Here is a 6,787-nt window from a genome sequence, read left to right on the forward strand (position 1 = left end):
TGGCCAAAATGAACTTGAGAAGCATTACTGTTTTGTCTGTACTTCTCTCTGTAGGTGGTGTCAGTGCATCATATTTAAGGTGTTATCAGCAGAATAATCAGCGTGGTGGTCATTGGGAATGTGGTTTAGCCCTGGTTTACTTGAATTACAACATTTGATTTAGAAAAATTAATACCCAGGTTTTGTGGTAAATAGATGCCTTAATTAGTGTCTCATAATGTATTGTGGTATTTTAAGATGATTTAAGGTACAAAAACAAAGCCACCCCTCAGTTTGCACATAAACTGAAAAATGATGCTCTCTTCTAAAACACAGATTCAGAAATCCAATTTTTGCTATTCAGAACACCCATCCTAATTTAATTTAATCATTAATGAGCTGAAGGTCTAATTTCATCAAATATTAGCTGGAAAATTCATTTTATTTTAAGCAGGAAACATGAGAGATTCTATTTCCTTTTGGGAAGGACTTAAACTGTTTTGTACATTTGTGTGCTGCAAACAATAGCTTACTTTTGAGGGGAGTTTTTTCATGACCCCACCAAGTAGAGTTATGAATTTCTAATGTGTATTTGCATATGGGATATGCAGCCCAGGAGGGACTTCCTACACTGTGATACCTTGAACGCAGCACTTTATGGTAACTGATTGCATGAAATGAAACAAATATCTGTTCACTAGACAGATAATCTAGATAAACATCCAGAGTGAAAGAAACACATTAGAAAGACAAGCACACTGTTAGACTGGTGTTTGTATTTCTCTACTTTTGCTGTTGTCATACAAATGGAACCATAAATACACTCAAACTAACAGACAAGGAGACTGTCATGTTAATGAATGAAGCTTAACAGTTCTGGGAACCTGCTAAGTTGTGTAGACAGGAAGCAGGCACATGGTTGCACTTTGTAGAGGTGTCATTTAGTTAGACTGTTAAGGAAGAAGGTGCATTGGTTGTTGTAAATTCACTTTGGTCACACCCCAATCAATATTTGTGCACATGAACAAGTGTCTCCGAAGGTGAGAAAACCGGACAGGTCAGAGGATTAACCTCAGTTTGTAGATGTTAGGTAGGATGATTATTTTGTGTTTGAGCTTCTAAACAAAGTAATCCCTTAAGGCTACTTTGCATTTTAAAGATAGCTGATTCATTTGTACTTTAATGATACAGTAAGTGGCTGATCAAATCCCAACCAGCATAGGTCTGGGGTCCTGTTCTGCAACTGTCAATGTTATCATGGAAAGACAATCTTGTGTAGTTGTGTTAATGCTATATATGAATTGCTCAGAGACAAAACAACTTCAATCCATGTTGTTAGAGTCACGCTGACATTCGGCTTTTGGCTGAACTATTACCACTTCAATTTATGTAACTTTTATGTGCTCGTGTTTAAAAATCGTACTTTTATTTTGAAAAAGATCTGATATTTGTTGCACTTGTTATGTGGTTAGGGTGGTGGGTTCTGCAAAGAGATGATGATTTATGTCCTGAATGTGGCTTTCTTTGAGAAATGCAGTCAGAAAAGTGAGTGTATCCTTTTTCAGTGTCTTGCTTAGTCAGACTGCTGGTTTCCACAGCAGGAGGGTGAAGCATAGGAAGGAGGAGTGGTGTAATGTCTCGAGAAGCTGACAGGTGTGTAAGCATGCACAGACAGGGCAGGTTTAGAAGTACACATGTGGAGATGAAGATGGTAAGGAAGGAAGAGGAGAGTAGACCGATGGATGATATGAAGGAAACCACAGGAAAACAGGAACGTGGACAAGACAGGGTTGTGTCCATCTCCCTGAAGGAGATGAAGAGCTACTACAGATACAGCCAGTACTGTCAGCACCTACGTGAGTTCCACGGGGATGTGCATGTGGTTGTGCTTGTTGTGGTTGCTTGTCACCTGATGATCACATTTGCATTTTAGGTGCATGGATGATGATCACACCCTATTTGCCTTTGTTTCAGCTTTCTTTCTGAGACAATGCTCAAATTCATAGCTAAATTAAATAATATCTAATATTTGCTAACACCAAATGTTCAGAATAATACAGTTATCACTTTACAGTTGTTTCCTTTTACAGAACGTCTCTGCTGTCGTGAGTACTGTTGCTCCTGTTCAAACTTGAATCTCAAAGTCATCCTAGTCAAAGCATAAATAAAATCAAATTTCAGTAAATATTTGGGTTAATTAACCTTGGAATTCTTGAACTTGCAAAGTCAGTGGCATTACTACAGTAAAGATAATGTTACTATGGCTTCTCTTCTATGTCCTATATCTACCTCATAGCATCTCCCCTTCTGGAAAAGTAGTGCTAAGATTAAAAAGATGCCTTGGATTAAACATTGTGCTTCATAATATTACACAATATCAGCTATCACAGTGTCAAGTGCGTAATGTATCCATGGTTGTCAAGCAAATCTTTGCACCCTGTGTCCACAGAGGATGTCACATTCCACCAGGAAACATACTGACTTTATTTCTGCTTCTGATAGATGTTTGCACCAAAATGTCTTCTCCTTTGGCCCATCACAGGAGACCAAAGGGCATGTGAACAAAGAGTAATTCTACTACATCCTTATTTACTCAAGGTGGTTAAATAAATGTTAGCATAATTACCTGACAGACTGCATGTGTGTGTGACAGGATAGGTGTGCGTATATATCTGTCATAACAATAAACTGCTATGTACTCTATTTGTGCACCACCGATCACACAGACTCCTGTTTATAGGAAATGTGCAGTGTGTGCATGATGATTTTAAAATCTTCATGCCTGTCAGTGGCTGTTCTGATCTATTTTAGTTCATTTCCTGTGGGCTTTGCTCTGTGTGTTTTGAGATGATGTGTGTATTTTTAGTAAGAGCTATGTCACCAAAGCAGGTGCAACATTTTGCTCTTGATCTTATTTTCCTCCCTATAGTCCTGAGATAAACTGATGTGAGACATCAGTTTAAGGTTGAGGTCATTCATCCATTTTAGGAATAATTTTGTAGCATCTTATTATTTTATGATAGTCAGCTGTCTTCTATGTAACTTCCTCTGGTGTTTTTCTAACTGCTGATCCATTGTGACTGATAGTCTTCCTCCTTCGGGGCAAAACTTCCTCTTTCATAGGACATCTCATGATTTTCCATCATGTTTACTGTACTTCCCCTTACATCCATCTCCCTCCCTCTGTTGCACTCAGTTTTTTTTTATTTGACTTGCTGACATCTCTTCAGTTAAAATCCCTGGTCATCATTTAACCCTTCCACACACACTCCTCTGCAAATTCATCTTGTCATCCTGACACTTGTATCAAGGGAAAAAACATTTTCCTAATTAAAAACTAGAATTACCACTTCATGGTTGTATGCCTCCATCATCCAGTCAAATTCATGGGTATGGGACAGAAGTGAGATTGACCTCTGACCCCCAAAATCTAATCAGTTCATGTTTGAGTCCAAGTGGACACTTGTGATAAAAGAAATTCCCTCAAGGCGTCCCTGACATATCACATTCATAAGAATGGGCTGTACAGACAGACAACCCAAAAACATTAATGCTACCAGCTGCATTTATCGCTGGGACAGAAGCATAAAAGTGTCAAGATTGGCTCTGAAACTGGTTCTGTGCTTTAGCTCACGACATTCCTAAAGGAGCAGGTTGACTTAGAAGTCACAAAGTATCTAGTTGCCAAATATGAAGATTTTATTTGTTTATTTAAGACAACACACAGCATGGTGAAGCAGTGGTTAGTGCTGTTGCCTCAAAGTAAGAAGGGTCCACGTTCGGGTCTGGGCCGACCCGTGGCCTTTCTGTGTGGAGTTTGCATGTTCTCCCTGTGCCTCTGGGTACTCCAGCCTCCTCCCACAGTCCAAAGACATTCAGTTTAGGTTGACTGGCGACTCTAAATTGCCTGTAGGAGTGAGTGTGGGTGTGTGTGGTTGTTTGTCTTTAAGTGTCAGCCCTGTGATAGACTGGTGACCTGTCCAGAGTGGACCCCGCCTCCTGCTTAAAGTCAGCTGGGATTGGTTCCAGCCCCCCTGCGACCCTCTTTACGATAAGTAGTATAGATAATGAATGGGTGGAAGACAAGCATAAATCAACATTAACATGCATAAATCAACATTAACATGCCAGTTGTCACCATAGCTAATTGTCATTTCTAGTCCTTAGGCAACATGTTCTAAAACCAGTCTGAAATGGTGTAGAGCAACAGGAAGTAGCAAAGCATAGATGCAACAACACAGCATCCATTCTCAGTACATGCTGACATGTATAGCAGTAGAAAGTAACAGAATACAAGTGAATGTTATTAACCACAACACTTCTGTCCTAATGTCCATGGGCTATCAGCACTGTTTAATACAAAGTTGATCATGTTATAGAGCAGAAGTGTCTCATTCTTTTATGACACAGTCATCTTGTGATTTATAAGGCACACCTGTTAGACAAACTCTGTATAGTATTGATGGCCATTTATTGGTTGTTCCGGTTGTCTGGTTTTGTTCTCCTAGTTTCAGCTTCAGAGACACTTCTCACTTGGTGTCTTCCTGTTTATGCTCCAAACAGCTAATAGGGTCTGATCCTGAAGCAGAACTGTTGATAGTGTTTGATGTTTGCCAACACAGATGTTGGGGGGAAATTCTCAAAAGATTATGGAGCCCTGAGTTATTCTAGCAGTGGTCTGTGTCACATCCAACAGACAGGCACAAACTGGTCTCCTCTATATCCCATCTGCTCTGCATCCCATATAAATAACCACATGCACATTCACATGCCATATAATATTTTTAACTTAATGTTGATTTTAGACACTTTGCATGACATTTCAAGTGACATTTCAACCTTTCTCTTTGGTTGAATGATTTTTCAGCCTTTGTCAAATGAAGGAAGATAGCAACATTTGTCCTTTGTCAGCTCATTAGCGACAGATTTGCTGTAACTTTTTTTGCCTCAAATGTAAACGTTCAGGATGGAACTGTAAATCGGTGATCAGTGGGTGAAACAGAACTTCTGGAGAATAGACCACTAGAGACAGGAAATGAACCTTTACCCTCCGTCCTTTCCAGTGCGACAGCCAACGTGCTCTATCATCTAAATCTGACAGTATATAAACACACATACGTAGACCTGCATACCAAAATGTATACTATGGGTGCAGGACCTTCATCGCTGCATCGTCCCTTTTAAATCCTGGAGCTCACTCCATCTTCAGATAGCTGTATGTAGCTACCTTGCCTGGTTATAGCCCTTCCTTTTCAACTTTTGTTCTTCTGTCTCTCTCCTCCTCGGGTTGTTTGTTGTTCAGCTATGTGCTGTAACTGAAAGCGTTGGTATTTTTTGAGCTATCTCTCCCTTTTTGCAGTGATGCAGTGATTTTTTTGCGACCTCTAGTGCACCACCTTCTCCCTATGCCGTGAATGTGCTCCTTGTGCTGATTGTCTGAAATCAACCGGCCCGACTCCTGTCCTTCTGTCACCTGCTACACAGCAAAGGCTGTACACAACCACCCGGGGTTTGTGGAGCACAAAAACTGGAAGACCAGGAAAATGAATGTGAGGAAAATTTAGCTGAATATGTCAAAATGTGTAATGGCTTAGAATCGCTGACTATAGCTTTAATCTAATTCATAATCACACCCTTACATTTTATTATCATCTCCTTATGTCTAATCTCAGTCCCTCTATAAGTTCTACTGTTACCCTGAGATATTTTATTTTAGGAAATGTTGACCCTTAATAATAAAAGGGTTGCTATCCTACGTCCTATTTTGATTTTATCTTAAGAACCTTTCTTTGACTGAAATGGTGGACTGATTCTCTTCACAACTTACTGTAGCTAGAAGTTGGTGCTCTTTACAAGTAAAACAGTTAATGTAATGACTCTGCTGTATACTTTATATGGAGACTGTAAAGATGGCAGAATTATACTACAGAGGACATGATCAGAAGCTATACTGTATGCATGTCGTCATCTGTATGTGTTCGGTCGGTCAGAAGGGGGGATGTGAGGACTGTTTTCTCTGACGTGGGAGAGTGCAGGCAATGTGGAATAAACAGAAGAGGCAGAATGGCACTTTTAAAAGTTTGGCTCAGCAGGGCAGCATTTTATGAACTGACCTCCTGAGGGTCTTTTCGCATTTTCACCAGTCCAACTTCTCCCTGCTTCTGTTTGTGGTACACTGTCCCCCTACTGTCTTTATTGGCTCTGTGTTTGTGTGTGTGAGAGAGAGAATGTGGGAAAAGCAGAGGAAAACGACTTCGTTCCCTGTCTCTGCAAAGAGAATTTTCATCATGTCCACATAATGTGGTTTCATGAACTTGTACCAATACTGCTGTTACTTCAAAATTTGTTAAACCTGAGCATTTAGAGGCATTTAAAACTGTTATACAAACATGACCACCATCACTCCTGCTCTCTACTGGTTTACATTGGTATTGTATTATTTAGGCCCATCAATAAGAATTATCTCTTTGAATCCAAGACAGTTTTACTGATTGGTCATTTTGTTTAATTCACATTTCTATTGGTATGATAATGAACTCAGTCTTGGGACATCCTGCATGAATGAATGAATTAGACTGTGAAAGAGAACTTTAACCAGTTCTATTTCTCTTTTCTCTGTGAGTGTGTGCACTTGCACATCTTGGTTTATTCAGGACCTCCATCATCTGCCACATCCAGTTTTTCCTCTGTCTGTGAAAACAGTGTGAAATGTGAAACGGGGGCGGACCATCTGAAACTCCGCCTCACTGGCTGGCACAAATGGGAGCAGGGAGATATGTGTGTGTGTGGGGGGGGGCTGCTCTCTGCT

The 6,787-nt window shown here is 40.1% G+C and overlaps 1 protein-coding gene across 1 annotated transcript in view; it reads left to right on the forward strand.

Annotated features, from left to right (window-relative positions):
- mcf2la (mcf.2 cell line derived transforming sequence-like a) overlaps positions 1-6,787 on the forward strand; it is a 38,467-nt gene that overhangs the window by 4,880 nt on the left and 26,800 nt on the right. The gene's annotated exons all lie outside the window — the stretch shown is intronic.

This window comes from Monopterus albus, unplaced genomic scaffold, assembly GCF_001952655.1.
Source record: "Monopterus albus unplaced genomic scaffold, M_albus_1.0 scaffold16.1, whole genome shotgun sequence".
In the NCBI taxonomy this organism is placed as follows: Eukaryota; Metazoa; Chordata; class Actinopteri; order Synbranchiformes; family Synbranchidae; genus Monopterus; species Monopterus albus.